The sequence below is a fragment of the Enhydra lutris genome, unplaced genomic scaffold (assembly GCF_002288905.1).
Source record: "Enhydra lutris kenyoni isolate GAN:26980312 unplaced genomic scaffold, ASM228890v2 scaffoldscaffold96, whole genome shotgun sequence".
Taxonomy (NCBI): domain Eukaryota; kingdom Metazoa; phylum Chordata; class Mammalia; order Carnivora; family Mustelidae; genus Enhydra; species Enhydra lutris.
The window spans coordinates 3724189-3742102 of record NW_019154180.1 but is presented as its reverse complement, the minus strand read 5'-3'; the positions used below and the strand labels follow the sequence as shown (position 1 = coordinate 3742102).

Sequence of the window (17914 nt, the reverse complement as noted above, 5' to 3'; positions counted from 1 at the left end):
ATGGGCGATGGGAAAGGCACAGTGAGGACGCTGGGGAGCTGTGGTTAAGGCACCATCCATAGCATCCATTTCGCCTCTGCCGCAGGCCTCCTCCTCCACGAGGCCTCTTTTCTGGCCAGGCTGACCCTCAGGCTGTCCACCCCCTCCCCCCCTGCACACACCCGCCACCCTGGACGGCCCTGCCGCTACCCCCGCATTCCCCCCAGGCTGGTTTTCCCCACCTCCACCACCATCCTCTGCCAGCAGGGGCCAAACCCCAGCCAAAACCCTCCAGATGTCCAGAGTTCCTGCTCCCCTTTCAAGCCCGCTTGCCTGTGTCCCCCATCAAACCACCTTCAGCCCCTCCCCATGCCGTCCAGCCCACAGGGTCCCCATGGAGAGGATACAACTGAAGCGGCTGGTTCCCGGGACCTCCAGCCGCGGGTGCTGCATCTCCATCCTGCCCTTGTGCGCCGGGTGCTTTCTCCATCTGACGAGCGCCGGCACACGCGGCGCCTGCCTCTCCCTCAATGCCGGGACTTCTGGGATTGCTCCGGCTTCCGCGGTGGCTGGGGTCACCGGGGTCACGGGGACCACCTGCATCACCAGGGGCTCTAGGGTCATGGAGCTCACCAGGACCACCTAGCGCACCCACCGCAATGCCCGCAGTGCCCGTCCCTTCGTGCACTGCCCTCCTGGCCCCTCCACCGCCTGCCTCAGACCCCATCTTAACTCCTGCCTCACTCCTCACGAGGCCCGGAAGGACAAGGGCCTTGCTCACCAACCTTCACCCCCTAGTGCCCACGGCAAGGCGGGACACCCAGAGCGCCTGCGCAAACACGCCCCCTGTACTGCCCCCTGGCTCGTGATTGGCTCCCACCAAGCAGCCCTAGAGACCCCGTACGTGCCCTCTGCACCCAGTCAGTGCCCGGCGGGCTTATGACGGTCCACTGCCCGCCTGCTGCGTTTCCTTAGCGCAGCTGCCGGAGCAGGCGCCCTTGTGGTCGGGTCCTCTGCTGCTCGCACTGCCTGCTCACTCCCGACTTCCTGCCCACCCTGCCCCTTCTGTAATGCCCGACGCCCTTCAAAACCTGCGCTTCTGTCAGCCTGGCCGAGCGCGCAGGACCGGCAGGCTGACTGCATGTCCCCACATCAAGTCCTTCACTCATGGCTTATTTAAAAAGAGGCCCTGAAATATTATGCAGTCATCAAAAAAGAAATGAAATCTTGTCATTTCCAATGACATGGATAGAACTGGAGGGTATTATGCTGACTGAAATGAGTCAGGCAGAGAAAGACAATTATCATATGATCTCCCTGATATGAGGAATTTGAGAGATAGGGCAGGGGGTTGTGGGAGGTAAGGAGGGAAGAAATGAAACCAGGTGGGACCCGGGAGGGAGACAAACCATTAGAAACTCTTAATCTCAAGAAGAAAACTGAGGTTTGCTGGGGGCTGGGGGTAAGGATAGGGTGGCTAGGGGATGGACGCTGGGGAGGGTATGTGCTATGGTGAGTGCTGTGAATTGTGTAAACCTGATGATTCACAGACCTGCACCCCTGGGGCTAATAATACATTATATGTTAATTTAAAAATAATAAAATAAAAAGCCCTGAGCTGGATTTGGCCATGAAGCTGTAGTTTGCCAATTCCTGTTCTATGTCTTAACAGATTGTGTTGGCTGCTTCTCTCATTTCCAAAAATTAAGAATCTCTTATGGTCTGTCTCCCTCTCTGGTTTCATCTTGTTTCATTTTTTTCCTCTCGTCCCCTATGATCCTCTGTCTTTTTTTCTCCAATTCCACGTGAGATCATATGACAATTGTCTTTCTCTGATTGACTTATTTTGCTTACCATAATACCCTCTTGTTCCAGCCACACTGTTGCAAATGGAAAGATTTCAATTTTCTGATGGATGCATAGTATTCCATTGTGTGTGTGTGTGTGTGTGTGTTTATGCCACTTCTTCTTTATCCATTCATCTGTTGATGGACATCTGGATCTGGGCTCTTTCCATAGTTTGGCTATTGTAGACATTGCTGCTATAAACACTGGGGTGCATGTGCCCCTTCGCATCACTACATTTGTATCTTTAGGGTAAATACCCAGTAGTGCGATTGCTGGGTTGTAGAGTAGCTCTATTTTCAACTGTCTGAGGAACCTCCATGCTGTTTTCCAGAGTATCTGCTCCAGCTTGCAGTCCCACCAACAGTGTAGGGGTTTCCCCTTTCTTCGCATCCTCACCAGCATCTGTCATTTCCTGACTGATTAGTTTTAGCAACTTTGACTGGTGTGAGGTGGTATCTCACTGTAGTTTTGATCTGTATTTCCCTGATGCTGAGATACGTTGAACATTTTTTCATGTGTCTGTTGGCCATTTGGAGAAATGTCTGTTCATGTCTTCTGCCCACTTCTTGATTGGATTATTCGTTCTTGGGTGTTCACTTTCGTAAGTTCTTTATAGATTTTGGATACGAGCCCTTTATCTGATAGGTCATTTGCAAATATCTTCTCCCATTCTGTCCATTGTCCTTTGGTTTTGTCAACTATTTCCTTTGCTGTGCAAAAGCTTTTGATCTTGATGAAATCCCAGTAGTTCCTTTTTCCCTTTGTTTCCCTTACCTTTGTTTCCCTTGCCTTTGGAGATGTGTCTAGCCAGAAGTTGCTGTGGCCAAGATCAAAGAGGTTGCTGCCTGTGTTCTTCTCTAGAATATTGATGGATTTCTGTCTCACATTGAGGTCTTTCATCCACTCTGAGTCTAATTTTGTGTGTGGTGTAAGAAGGTGATCCAGTTTCATTCTTCTGTGTGTGTCTGTCCAGTTTTCCCAACACCATTTGTTGAAGAGACTGTCTTTTTTCTATTCCCTATTCTTTCCTGCTTTGTCAAAGATTGGTTGACCATACAGTTGAGGGTCCATTTCTGGGCTCTCTATTCTGTTCCATTGATCTGTGTGTCTGCTTTTGTGCCAGTACCATACTGTCTTGATGATTACAGCTTGTAATAGAGCTTGAAGTCTGGCATTGTGATGTCACCAGCTGCAGTTTTCTTTTTCAACATTCCTTTGGTATGTGGGGTCTTTTCTTCTTCCATACAAATTTTAGGAATGTTCCAGTTCTGTGAAAAAAAGTTGATGGTATTTTGATAGGGGTTGTATTGAATGTGTAGATTGCTCTAGGTAGCATAGACACTTCAACAATATTTGTTCTTCCAATCCATGAGTATAGAATGTTTTTCCATTTCTTTGTGTCTTCCTCAATTTCTTTCATAAGTGTTCTATAATTTTCTGAATACAGTTCCTTTGCTTCTTTGGAAAGTTTTACTCCTTTGAATTTCCTTTTTTAACTTTAAAAGATATGGAATTGGTAATGGGGGAGTTAGCTTCTTTAGAGAAAAAAAGTCTCTATTAAAACCACCTTTTTCGGGGCACCTGGGTGGCTCAGTAGGTTAAGCCTGTGACTTCGGCTCAGGTCATGACCCCAGGGTCCTGGGATCAAGCCCCACATTGGGCTCTCTGCTCAGCGGGGAGCCTGCTTCCCCCCCCTCTGCCTGCCTCTCTGCCTGCTTGTGATCTCTGTCTGTCAAATAAATAAATAAAATCTTAAAAAAAAAAAACTTTTTCAACAAAATAATCGTCATTGCCATCCTTACCTTCACACTTCTCGTTATTTTCTTATCATCTTTGTCTTCTTTCTGTTCCACTTTTTCTTGCTTTTCCAGCCTTTACAACTCCATTTTCTGTCCTTACCTCAGGTCTCTGTTAGCCACATAGTCGATAATACCCATTCTGTATTTTTCTCCATCTGAACAACTTTATTATCTGCTCATTTCTTCCAGTTTCTTTGTGGCATCTCCCATGGAAAGGACTAGAATGTGATGCTCAGAACAAAATAAGGAAATGGACAAAGGGCTCTTGAATGCATTTGGATCGTTGGGTTGTTTCCTTTCCTATTTAGGGGAGAATGAGCTGTGCCTGCATCTGCCATGTCTTGCCTTTTGCAGAGCATTTGCTGTATGAGACTAAAGCATATAGGTGAGGCTTCTGATGCTCATCTTGGCACCATCTGCACCCTCAATTCTATCCCTTTGGTCTATATGTCTATCCTTAAACCAGCACAATGATGTTTTGATTACTGCAGTTTTGTAATAAGTTTTGGAATCCAGAAGTGTGGGTCCTCTAACTTTGTTCCTTTTTTTCAAACTTCTTTTGGTTAATCATGCCCCCTTGCAATTCCACATGAATATAAAGATTGACGTTTCTATTTCTGAAAAAAAAAAAAAGAAAGTTGGAATTTTTATGGGTATTGCCTTGAATCTTTAGATCACTTTGGGTGGTATTGCCACCTTCACAAAATTAAATCTTTCAATCCAGAGAGTCCAGAAATAAACCCATACATCCATGGCCATATGATTTTTAACAGAAGTGCCAAGACCATCTGCAATGGAGAAAGAATAGTCTCTTCAACAAATGGTGTTAGGACAACTGATATCCACATGCAAAAGAATAAAGTTGGACCCTTACCAAATTCCATATACAAAAATTGACTCAAAATGGATCAAACACCTAAATGGAATGTCTTTCCATTTATTTAGGTCTTCTTTAATTTCTTTCAGCAATGTTTTGTAGTTTTCATGTTTAATTCTTACACCTTTTTGGTTAAATTCATTTCTAAGTATTTTATTCTTTTGATACTATTGTAAGTGGAATTGTCTTGATTTCATATTCAGAGTTCTCATTACTGATGTACAGAAAAAAAACTGATTTTTGCATGTTGATCTTGTAACCTGAAACTTTGCATAATTCATTTTTTAGCTCTAGCAGTGTTTTGTGGATTCCTTGGGGGTTTCTATATATAGGATCATATCCTCTGCAAATACAGGTAGTTTTACTTTTTCCTTTCCATTGTGGATGTCTTTTATCTCTTTTTCTTGCCTGACTGCTCTAGATGGAACTTCTAGTACAATGTCAAAAATCAGTTTTGAAAGTGGATATCCTTTCTCCTGATCTTAGAGGGAAAGTCTTCAGTCTTTCACCGTTAAGTATGATGTTGGCTCTGGATTTTTCATAAATTCCCTTTATCATGTCTAGGAAGTTTCCTTATATTCTTAGGGTTTTTAAATATTTTTATCATGAAAGGGTGCTGGATTTTGTAAAAAATTTTATCTGTACCAGTTGAGATGATTGGTTTTTTTTTCCTTTGTTTTATTGAGTCACTGGTAGATTTCACATATGGAACCACCCTTGCATTCCTAGAACAAATCTCATTTGGTGACTCTGTGTGTAATTTTTTTTTAAAAGATTTATTATTTTTAAAAAGATTTTATTTATTTATTTGAGAAAGAGAGCTTGAGAAAGAGCATGAGACAGGGAGAGTGCAGCAGGAGGGAGGTATAGAGGGAGAAGCAGACTCTCCACCGAGCAGGGAGCCCAATGTGGGATTCAGTCCCAGGACTCTGGGATCATGGCCTGAGCCAAAGGCAGATGCTTAAGTGACTGAGCCACTCAGGCACCCTATTTGTTTATTTTAGAGAAAGAGAGAGAGAGACGAGTCAAGGAAGAGGGAGAATCCTTGAGCAGGCTCGCCACAGAGCAGGGCGCCCACCATGGGGGGCTCTATCTCGGGACCCTGAGATCATGAACTGGTCTGAAAGCAAGAGTCAGCCACTTAACTGATTGATCCACCCAGGTGCCCCTGTGTGTAATTTTTTAATTTGTTCCTGGATTCAGTTTGCTAGTATTGTGTTGAGGATTTTTGCCTCTATGTTCATAAGGGATATTGATCTGTAGTTTTCTTGTGATATTTTTTTGGCTTTGGTATCAGGGTACTGTTAGCCTCACAAAATGAGTTACCTGTTCCCTCCTCTTCTGTTTTTTGAGTTTGAGAAGGATCAATGTTAATTCTCCTTTAAATGTTCGGTAGAATTCTCCAGTGAGGCCATCCGATCATGTATTTTCCTTCGATGGGGAATTTTTCTTTTATATATATTTTTTTATTTGACAGGCAGAGATCACAAGCAGGCAGAGAGGCAGGCAGAGAGAGAGGGGCGGGGAAAGCAGGCTCTCCGCTGAGCAGAGAGCCTGATGCAGGGCTCGATCCCAGGACCCCGAGATCATGACCTGAGCCGAAGGCGGAGGCTTAACCCACTGAGCCACCCAGGTGCCTCTAGCTGAAGAAATTTCTAAGCAAATTGTTGAGGGTGCAGCTTGGCCCCTCCTGATTGCTTACAGTAAAACTTGAAAAGAAGTGATTTGAAGACAGAATTGTTAAGCAAAAAAGAAAGCATAACTTAAAGTTTTGGAAAATCCTCGGCCTATCCATATTGCAAACAAAACGACAACACTAAGAATGTGGCCAAGTGACCTGACCACTTGATTGGGAGATTAGTATGGATTCGCTATCTCGACAGAAGCCAGGTACTATATTTTAAGACAATGGAAGGATGACCTCAAAGGTGATTCAGAAATCATCAGGGCTGACACCCTCATCCCAAGCCCAGAGTACATGGGGTTTGAGGGGCATGGCTGTCTCCGCCCAAGTTTTAAAAAAGACAAGGTTACGGGGCGCCTGGGTGGCTCAGTGGGTCGAAGCTTCTGCCTTCGGCTCAGGTCATGATCCCAGGGTTCCGGGATCAAGCCCCGCATCGGGCTCTCTGCTCAGCAGGGAGCCTGCTTCCTTCTCTCTCTCTGCCTGCCTCTCTGCCTACTTGTGATCTCTGTCTGTCCAATAAATAAATAAAATCTTTAAAAAGAAAAAGACACGGTTACACAGCACAGCATCAGGCATGCAATCCCAGCCCAGAAGAGTTTCAGAGTCCCAGCAGAGAGCAGCTGCAGGTCATCCCACCAAGCCATGTGGTAGCATTGCCACCCCAGTGGGCCCAGAAGACAGAGCATTGAGCCAAAGAAGATTATTCTTGAGGCTTAAGGTCTACTGGAATTTGCCCCATTAGATTTTGGACTTACTTAGGACCTGTCCCTCTTTTCTTCTTTCCTATTTAACCCGTTAGGAATGGGAATGTCTATCCTATGCCTATCCCACCATTGTATTTTGGAAGCACACAACATGATTGTTTCACAGGTTCACAGATGGAGAGGAATTTGCCTCAGCTCATACTTTGAGTCTTATCCATATCTGAGTTAGGTGATATCTACGTGAGACTTGGCCTTAGACTTCAAAGTTCATGCTGTAACTGGTTAAGACTTCGGGGGCTCCTGCAATACAATGAATGCATTTTGTGTGCAAGAAGGACACGAATTTTGACAAGTCAGGGTAGAATGTTATGGTCTGAATGTCTGTGTCCTCCAAGAACCCGCATATTGAACCCTAACTCTCAGTGTGACAGCATTAGGAGGTGAAGCCTCTGAGGGGTGATTAGGTCATGAGGGTGGAGCCTTCATGCATGGTATTAGCGCCCTTATGAAAGGGACCCCAGAGAGCACCCTTGTCCCGGCTGCCAGGTGAGGACACAAGGAGAGGGTGGTGATCTATGAACAAGGAACTGGGCCCTCACCAGACACTGAAATCTGCACTTGATCTTGGACTTCCAGCCTCCAGAACTGTGAGAAATACATGTGTTGTTTACAAGGCACCCAGTCTGTGGTGTTTTTGTTATAGTTGCGTGAACAGACTAAGACAGGGAGAAACTTTTAGACATGAGCTGAGGAACTGCAGCTGCTTTTTGTTTAAAGGAACATGTTGGCTCTAGTTGAAGGAAAGATGCTGAATCTGAACTTAACCCATACAGAAAGCTATTGCTAAGGTTCAGAAAAAACATGAGAGGTTTTAACAGTTATGTGGGGCTGTAGTGACAAAACTGAAGACTTTAGGGTCCTCAAACCAACAGGTGCTCTCCGCCAAGACATGTGCAGAGTTCTGAAGCTGCACAGGGTCAGAGGCCATAGACCTAAGCTGAGCAGTGGTAGCCATTTTCTGTAGTCTCACTGTGCTTGGGAAACAAAGACCTGCTAAAGGAGAGAGGCCCTGAAAACACAACAAACAAAATTGAAAGCCCTGGAAGGAGTAATAAATTTACGCTGACCACCTGCAACCACTTTTCCCCTGGGAATTACTTCAGCTCTCAATGCAGATAGAGGCAGAGGGTTGCTGTTAGGGGGCAGAGAAATCAGCAGAACTTTAAGTGGTCAAGTGGAACTGAAATGACAAAATTGAAGACTGGGGGGATATACTACTTTGCTAAGGCTGCTGTTACAAAGTACAACAAACTTACTGTCTTCAAACAATAGAAAGTGATTCTCTCACATTTCACAAGACCGGAAGTCTAAAATCAAGATGTTGGCAGCCATACCGACTGTGAAAGCTCTCGGAAACAATCTGTTTCACGCCTCTCACCCGGTTTCAGTTGGTCACCAGCAATCATTGACATTCCCTGGTTTATATGTGACTCACTTCAATCTTTGCTTCCATATTCACATGACATTCTTTTTTCTGTGACACTGCCTATGTCTCTTCAGCTCTTTTTTTTTAAGATGTGTTTATTTATTTGAGAGAGAGAGAGAGAGCATACGCAGGGAAGGGGCAGAGGGAGAGAGAGAATCCTAAGCAGACTCACTGCTGTGTGCGGAGCCTGAAGTGGGGGTTAAATCTCGTGACACCAAGATCATGACCTGAGCTGAAATCAAGAGTGGGATGCTCAGGGACGCCTGGGTGGCTCAGTTGGTTAAGCAGCTGCCTTCGGCTCAGGTCATGATCCCAGCGTCCTGGGATCGAGTCCCACATCGGGCTCCTTGCTCATCAGGGAGCCTGCTTCTCCCTCTGCCTCTGCCTGCCATTCTGTCTGCCTGTGCTTGCTCTCTCTCCCTCTCTCTCTCTGACAAATAATTAAATAAAATATTAAAAAAAAAAAAAAATTTTAAAGAGTGGGATGCTCAACCAGCTGTGCCACCCAGGTGTCCCTCTTCTTCTAATGACATCAGTCATATTGGATTTAGGCCCCCCCAACACCAATATGAGCTCATCTTTACTTGATTACATCTGCAAAGACCCTATTTCCAAATAAGGTTATATCCACAGGTACCACGGGTTAGAACTTGAACATATCTTTCAGGGGTCACAATTCAGTTCACAATAGGGGACCTCAAACACTCAGTTGGTCTTCAGCTCAACACATATTTACTACATAGTAATAGAATGGAGGATGGAAGTCACATGATGATCTCAATAAACACAGAAAAAGCATTTGACAAAATCCAACACCCTTCCTGATAAAAATATTCAGCAAGCTAAAAATAGGGGTGCTTGGCTGGCTCAGCATGTGGAGCATGTGACTTTTGATCTCAGGGTCATGAGTTCACATCCCACATTATGTGTAGAGATTACTTTAAAATAAAATGTTTAGGGGTGCCTGGGTGGCTCAGTTGCTTAAGTGTCTGCCTTCAGCTCAGGTCATGATCCCAGGGTCCTGGGATTCGGCCCCACATTGGGCTCCTTGCTCAGGAAGAAGTCTGCTTCTCCCTCTCCCTCTGCCCTTCCCCCCCGACTCATGCCTTCTCTCTCTATAATAAATGAATAAAATCTTTTTTTAAAAGTTCAAGCAAGGGCGCCTGGGTGGTTCAGTGGGTTAAGCCTCTGCCTTCGGCTCAGGTCATGATCTTAGGGTCCTGGGATCAAGTTCTGCATCTGGCTCTCTGCTCAGAAGGGAGCCTGCTTCCTCCTCTCTCTCTCTCTCTCTCTGCCTACTTGTGATCTCTCTCTCTCTGTCAAATAAATAAACAAAATCTTTTTTAAAAAAAGTTCAAGCAAGATAAATACAAAGAATGTGATATCTAGGCACATTGTAGTAAGACTGCTAAAATATAAAGACAAAAAGAAAATCTTAATTGCTAAAATAAATACAAAGAGAAACAGTCTTTTTTTTAAGATTTTATTTATTTATTTGACAGAGAGAGATCACAAGTAGGCAGAAAGGCAGGCAGAGAGAGAGGGGGAAGCAGGCTCCCTGCTGAGCAGAGAGCGTGATGTGGGCCTCAATCCCAGGACCGTGGGATCACAACCCGAACTGAAGGCAGAGGCTTTAACCCACTGAGCCACCCAGGCACCCCAAGAGAAAAAAATCTTAAGAGCCAGAGGAAAAAGAAGGAAAAGAACACTAAAATGAATAGCTGAATTCTGCACAGAAACAGCAGAATCCAGAAAACAAGAAAATCATACAAAGTGCTGAAAGAAAATAATTTCCAAACCAGAATTCTACAGACCCATTAAAAATATCCTTCAAAAATAAAGGTGATATATGTGGAATTCCCAGTATGATAAAGAGGTTGACAAATCTTATCCACAAAAAAGTCAAATACAAAACTAGACAAGTTATTGTTGACCATTGCAGTGTTCTGGAAAGTAACCAAAGGTAGACAACAACAGCTTCCACCTGATCATCACCCCACATTTGGGGGCCCCCATCTGATCAAGAGAGACACCACACTCCCAACCCACACACAGATCAATCTGCAAATAGTGAGAAGAGTTTTGGGCTGAAGAAGTTTCAGCACAATCTCTACCAAAATCACTGGCTAAAGCACTAAGTTATGCAGACACTAGGAAGCCAGGTTAAAAAATAAAAATAAGGGGGACGCCTGGGTGGCTCAGTTGGTTAGGCGGCTGCCTTCGGCTCAGGTCATGATCCCAGTGTCCTGGGATCGAGTCCCATATCGGGCTCCTTGTTCGGCAGGGAGCCTGCTTCTCCCTCTGCCTCTGCCTGCCTCTCTGCCTACTTGTGATCTTTCTCTCTCTCTCTCTCTGACAAATAAATAAATAAAATCTTAAAAAAAATAAAAATAAAATAAAAATAAGGGACGCCTGGGTGGCTCAGTTGGTTAAGCTACTACCTTCAGCTCAGGTCATGTTCCCAGGGTCCTGGGATTCAGCCCTGCATTGGGTTCCACATTCAGTGGGGAACCTGCTTCTCACTCTCCCTCTGACTGTAGCTCCCCCTGCTTGTGGTTGCACTCGCTCACACTCTCTCTGTCTCTCTCTCTGTCACAAAAATAAATAAAAATCTTTTAAATAAGTAAAAATAAGAATTTTTCTAATCTGAAAAGAAAAAACAGCAGCTGTACTCCATGAGACAGACAGATTGTAGTGGGAGTGATAGATTCCACAGTTTAGGTCCAGGGAAGTTATTAAAACAGAGCAAAACAAAACAAAAAACAAATACTCAGAAAAGCTCAGAAAATGCCCCTTTTTCCAACAACAACAAAAGCAAACATGCAAAGCATAGGGGCATGGTAATTTTGTGTGGCACCCTGATGAACTTGCACATCTCCACATACGATACATAGGCAAGAACTGACTACATCTGACCTCTGTCTTGGCAGAATACCCTGTGATTTTCCTGGAGCAAGGGGAGAAAAGGCTGGTATGGAGCTTCTATGAGGCATTTTCTGATCCCTATCTTTTTGTTTGTTTGTTTGTTTGTTTGTTTGTTTTTAAAGATTTTGTTTATTTATTTGACAGAATTCACAAGTAGGCAGAGAGGCAGGCCGGTGGGGGTGGAGGGTGGGGGGAAGCAGGATCATGACCTGAGCCAAAGGCAGAGGCTTTAAGCCACTGAGCCACCCAGGCGCCCCTTCTGATCCATGTCTTAAGGGAGACTTCAACAAAGCCATTTTTCATCTATCTCCCCAGTTGCAGTTGGGCACAGAACTTTCTACCTTGTCTCCACTCAGCTTACAGCTTCAGAATTCTATACAAGTCTACAAACATGCTTGGCTGTAATTTTAGAGATGACTCCTCAATGGCAGAGTGTTCCACTGCCTGTGTCACCTGTCATCTGGTCCCTCTGGTTTGGTGCCATCTTGTGAGACCAGAGACATGATCTGACACTACACTGATCTTGCTTTTGTTGACTGTGTAAGTAACATACTATCTGAATCCATTTGGGCTCATTTTTTCCTTACCAGCTGAATCTATGGAAATGCCAAAACCTAGAAGCCACAGGAACCACTTGACAACTTGACACAAAGAAAATGGTAAGTTTGACTCACAAGTGAGAGCAGTCAAGAGAATCTTACTTTGAGAGATCTATATATTCAATTTAGTAGTCAAAAGCTTCAAAGCACCTATTAGGAATATGTTCGAAGAATTATAGGAAACTATGTTCAAATGATTAGAGGAAAATATGACAATTCATCAAACACTGAGTTTCAATGAAGAAGCAGAAACTACATAAAATAACCAAATGGGAATTCCTAAGTTTAAAGATTAAAGAACTAACATGAAAACTTCACCACGTGGGGCAGCTGGGTGGCTCAGTTGTTAGGCATCTGGGCTCAATAGCAGATATGAGATGAAAGAGGAAAGAATCAGCAAACTCAAAGATAAAGCAATAGAAAGTACCAAATCCAAATAATAGAAAGAAAAACTGAAGAAAAATTAACATAGCTTCATGTACTGGGAGATGCCATCAAGTGTGATAACTTAAGTGTAATGAGACTCCCAGAAAGAAAAGAGTTAAAGAAGTAAGAAGAAAAAATAATGACTGAAATATTCCCATATTTGATGAAAAATATTAATCTACAGAACCAGGAAGCTCAGCAAACTCCAAACAGGACAGACAGACAGGGACCCATACCTAGATACACCCTAGTCAAACTGTTCAAAGCTACAGACAAAAAAAATCTTGAAGGCAACAAGAGAAAAGCAATTTGTCATGTACAAGGGAACAACAATTCACTTAGTGGCTGACACGTCATCAGACTCAATGGAAGCCAGAAAGCAATAGATGACATTTTCAAAGTGTTGAAAGAAAAAAACTGTCACCCAGTAATTCTGTTTCCAGAAAAACTAGACTAGAAAATAAAGTTAAAATAAAGACATTCTTACATGTATTCACTTCTTAGTTTCCTTGAACATTGGTATACTTTAAAGAACTTTGAGGCTAGAGTAAGAAAAATGAAAAAGAATGTTCCAAGGAAAGAAGCACATCCATATGGAGATCTGGAGGACATTTTGATCAAGAATTTCTTTCTTTTTGGAGTATACTGTGTTCGTGTTGCAGATACTTCTACACTGTGATATTTTAAAGAATCATTGAGTTTCTGGGGCACTCCCAAGGTTGGGGGTGGGTGGTAAAGGGAATGTAACTCTATGCATTGTGAATATATTTATTTTCAAGTTGAAAAAAAATAAAGACATTCTCAGATAAAGAGTGAGAGAATTTGTTCCTAGTGGGCCCAACTTAACAAGAAATACTAATGGAAAACTTCCAGGCTAGAACAAAATAACTCAAATCCACAAGAAGAAACAAAGAATGAAGGAAATCAAAATACAAAAATGGATTTCAATACTCCACTTTAATTTTTCTTAAGAGAGAGAGAGAGAAAGCACAGGGTCAGGGAGGGGCAGAGGGAGAGGGAGAGAGAGAGAATTGTAAGCAGGCTCCACACCCAGCATGGAGTACCATGTGGGTCCAATCTCACAACCTTAAGAAATCAGGAGAATCAGGAGTCAGATGCTTGACCAAGACACCCACGCACTCCTCAGTACTCCACTTTAAACAATGGATAATCATCTAGATATAAAATCAGTAAGGAAACATGGGATTTGAACTATACTTCAGACCAAATGGGCCTAACAGACAATATACAGAACATTCTATCCAACAGCAGCAAAATACACATACCTCACAAGCACACATGGAACATTCTCAAGGACAGATCATGTTAGATACAAAATAAGTCTTAGCAAATTTAAGAAGATTGAAATTATATCAATATCTTTTCCAACCACAATGGTATAAAACTAGAAACCAGTAACAGGAAGAAAACTGGAAAATTTATATATTCATATTGGAAATTAAGGATCACACTCCTGAACAACCAATGGGTCAAAGAAGAAATCAAAAAATCTCTTGAGAGGATGCCTGGCTTGATCTTGGAATTGTAAGTTCAAACCCCACATTTGGTGTAGAGAGTACTTAAAAATAAAAAAAATTTAAATACCTTGAGGGGCACCTGCGTGGTACAGTCAGTTAAGCATCCAACTCTTGGTTTTGGTTCAGGTTGTGGATTCATGGCTGTGGGATTAAGCCTCACATCAGGCTCTATGCTCAGTGCAGAGTCTGCTTGAGACTCTCCCTCTCCATCTGCCCCTCCCATTCATGCTCACCCTCTCTCTCACTCACTCTCTCTCTCTCTCTCAATTAAATAAATCTTTAAAAAAATATCTTGAGGGGTGCCTGGGTGGCTCAGTTGGTTAAACGACTGCCTTTGGCTCAGATCATGATCCCAGGGTCCTGAGATCAAGCCCTGTATCGGGCTCCCTGCTCAGCAGGAAGTCACTTCTCACTCTCCCACTACCCCGGCTTGTATCCCCTCTCTCACTGCCTCTCTCTGTCAAATAAATAAATAAAATATTTTTTAAAAATCTTGATACACACAAAAGTGGAAACACAACTTAAAAAGAACTTACTGGGTGCAACAAAAGCAGTTCTAAGAAGGAGGCTTTTAGCAATAAATACCTACATTTAAGAAAAAGGAAAGATCTCAAATAAACAACCTAACTCTATACTTTAAGGTCTTATAAAAAGTACTAAGTCCAGGGGAACCTGGGTGGCCCAGTCAGTTAAGCATCTGCCTTTGCTCAGGTCATGATCTCAGGGTCCTGCTCCATGGGAAGCCTGCTTCTCCCTCTCTCTCTCTCCCTCTGCCGCTCCCCCTACTTGTGCACTCTCAGTCACTCACTCTCTCTCAAATAAATAAATAAAATCTTAAAAAAAGAAACCAAGACTAGAAAAAAAACAGAGAAAAGATCAACAAAACTGTTTTTTTGAAAAGATAAATGAAAGTGACAAACATTTAGCTAAGACTCGGGAAAAAAAAAAAACAGAGAAGATTCAAAAAATAAAATAAAATCAAAAATGAAAGAGGGGACATTACAACCAATATCACAGAAATACAAAGGATCATTAAGGGACTACTATGAACAATTATATGTCAACAAATTGGATAACCAAAGCCAGGTAAGAACACTACAAAAAAAAAAGAAAATTACAGGCCAATATCAGAAATGAGCATAGATGCAAAAATCCTCAACAAAATACTAGCAAACTGAAATCACATTAGGAAGATCATACACCATGATCAAGTGGGATATTTCCCTGAGATGCAAGGATAGTTCAATATCTGCAAATCAATCAGTGTGATACACCACACCCACAGAATGAAGGATTAAAATCAGGATAATCTCATAGATGCATAAAAAGCATTTGAAAAAAGTTCAACATCCTTTTATGATTTAAAAAAACTCAACAAATTATGTTATAGGAATATACCTCAACATAATGAAGGTGATCTATGACAAGCCCACAGTTAGTATCATGCTCAGTGGTGAAAGGTTGAAAGATTTCCTCTAAGATCAGAAACAAAACAAAACAAAACAAAAAGACAAAGCTGCCCACTCTTACCATTTTTTTAAGATTTTATTTATTTATTTGAGAGAGATTGAGCACACACAAGCAGGAGGTGGGGCAGAGGGAGAGGGAGAAAGAGAAGGTAACTGCCTGCTGAGTGCAAGGCCCAATGTGGGGTTCAATCCCAGGACCCTGAGCTGAAGTCAGACACTTAACGGACTGGGCTACCCAGGCACCCCCTCACACCCCCACCATTTCTATTCAACATATTGCTGAAAGTCCAGAGCAATTAAACATATTAATGAAAGTCCAGAGCAATTAGGTAAGAAAAAGAAATAAAAGGCATCCAAATAATAAAGAAAATGGTAAAATTATCCCCTAAAGAATTCACCAAAAACTGTTAGAACTAATAAATGCATTCAGTGATGTTGCAGGATATAAAATCAACACTAAAAAATCTGCCGTTTCTATACACTAGCAATATACTATTCAAAAAGAAATTAAGTAAATGATCCCACTTACAATCATATCAAAACAATAAAATATTTAGGATTAAATTTAACTAAGAAGGTGAAAGATCTGTACAGTGAAAACTATAAAACATTAATGAAAGAAATTGAATGGAAAGATAACCCATATTCATGGATTAGAAGAATTAATATTGTTAAAATTCACAGTACCCAAAACAATCTCTATCAGAATTCCAATGGCATTTTTCACAGAATTAGAAAAAACACTCCTAAAATTCATATGGAACCACAAAAGACCCCAGATAGCCAAAGCAATCCTTTTTTTTTTATTTAAAAGATTTTATTTATTTATTTGACAGACAGAGATCACAAGTAGGCAGAGAAGCAGGCAGAGGGAGAGGGAGAAGCAGGTTCCCCGCCGAGCAGAGAGCCCAACTCGGAGCTCGATCCCAGGACCCTGGGATCATGACCTGGGCCGAAGGCAGAGGCTTTAATCCACTGAGCCACCCAGATGCCCCGATAGCCAAAGCAATCTTGAGCAAGAAGAACAAAACTGGAGATATCAGGCTTCCTGATTTTAAATTGTATTACAAAGCTATAGCAATCAGGAGTCCCTGGCAAGGGAAGAGTGTCAGAGGCAGAAGAAACAAAGTTCCCGGAGCTTCTCCAAGGCTGCTGTCGGGGTTGTCTGTTTGGCCACCCCCTCCCTGCCTGGCAAAGGCAATGGCTTCCAAACTCCTGCGCGCGGTTGTCCCTTGGCTTCCAGCATCTCTCCAGCGGCCACTTCTTGTGCAGGAACATCAAAGCCAGCATCACCCAAGTTGGTGATACGGCAAAGCAGTACAGGGAGAAAGGTCTTGTGGTTCCAGGTCATGTGATCACCCGCCTAATGATGCCAGAGCTGGAGAATGGGCCTGGCCGCACTGGCTGCTGGACAGTCTTCCTGGACGAAAGCTGTGAGCTGGATCTAGCATGGTGACCACTTTGAACGTTGTGCTGGAGACACTCAAAGATCATCTCCGCTGATGTTGGAGTCACCTCCTAGTTAACCGGGACTTCAATCCACCTACTGTGCGCGGGATTGATAACGTCATGGGGGAACGATTAGTCCAGCAGGTGGATGATGACCCCAAAGCCGCGGCAAAGCCAGTCACTGAATTATACAAGAGCCAAGGAGCGCTTCGCCGATTTTCTGCGATGGAGACTAACAGAATCTGGGCCTATGTTTACACACTTTTCTCGAACATGATCACACCTATTCAGTCCAAAGCAGCAGCAGAACCAGGAAAATGTCATTCATTTGGTTGTCTGCGTGGTATTGGTGCAGTGTCCAAGTTCGAAGCTAGTGGGCAGAGCTCACAGTGGCTTTCCTAGCCAAGATGGTGAGCTGACATGAAAACGAATGAGTAGAAAGCCTTCCTGAAGAGGCTTCTCTCTGCCTTTTTCACAAAAAGGGTCCCCTACACATGTCTCAGATGCCTCTGCGCATCTCAAGCCCTTCACAGGAAAGCAAGTACAGGCTGGATTTCAAAGGGCATCTAACCGAAACCCTAGCTGATTTCTGACCATCCTGTTGCTGTCTTAGCAGCCTTTTCACATGTGACAGCGTTGGCCTCTGGTTCCCCTGCCCCCCAAAGGCTGCTGAACCACAGCGCCAGAAAGCCTTTTCCCAAGTTCTCTGGCACGTGCCTTCCTTACTGCTTTTATCCCTCCCAGATCCCTTTCTAAGAGCTGAGAGCGAGGGGAGGGTGTCAGATTGCTTCCTGCACCAGGAACTGAGTTCAGCAGGTCTACTTACCTGGCTGGGCTGACCCTCATGAGTTGACCCTGCTCTTTTCTTTCATTGTGAAAAAAATAAAATCCTCAAGGTGCCTGGGTGGCTCAGTTGGTTAAGCATCTGCCTTTGACTCGGGTCGTGGCCTCGGGGTCCTGGGATCGAGCCCCGAGTTGGGCTCCCTGCTCAGTGGGGAGTCTGCTTCTCTCCCACTGCCCCCTGTCCCCCAGCTCATGGTCTCTCATGCTCGCTCTCTGTATCTCAAAAGAATAAATAAAACCTGTTTTAAAAATAAAAATAAAATAGGGGTGCCTAGGTGGCTCAGAGGG

At 43.4% G+C, this 17914-nt stretch overlaps 1 pseudogene; it reads left to right on the top strand.

The window, feature by feature from the left end:
• Positions 1–17185, top strand: LOC111139131 (annotated as a pseudogene).
• Positions 17186–17914: the final 729 nt, after the last annotated feature.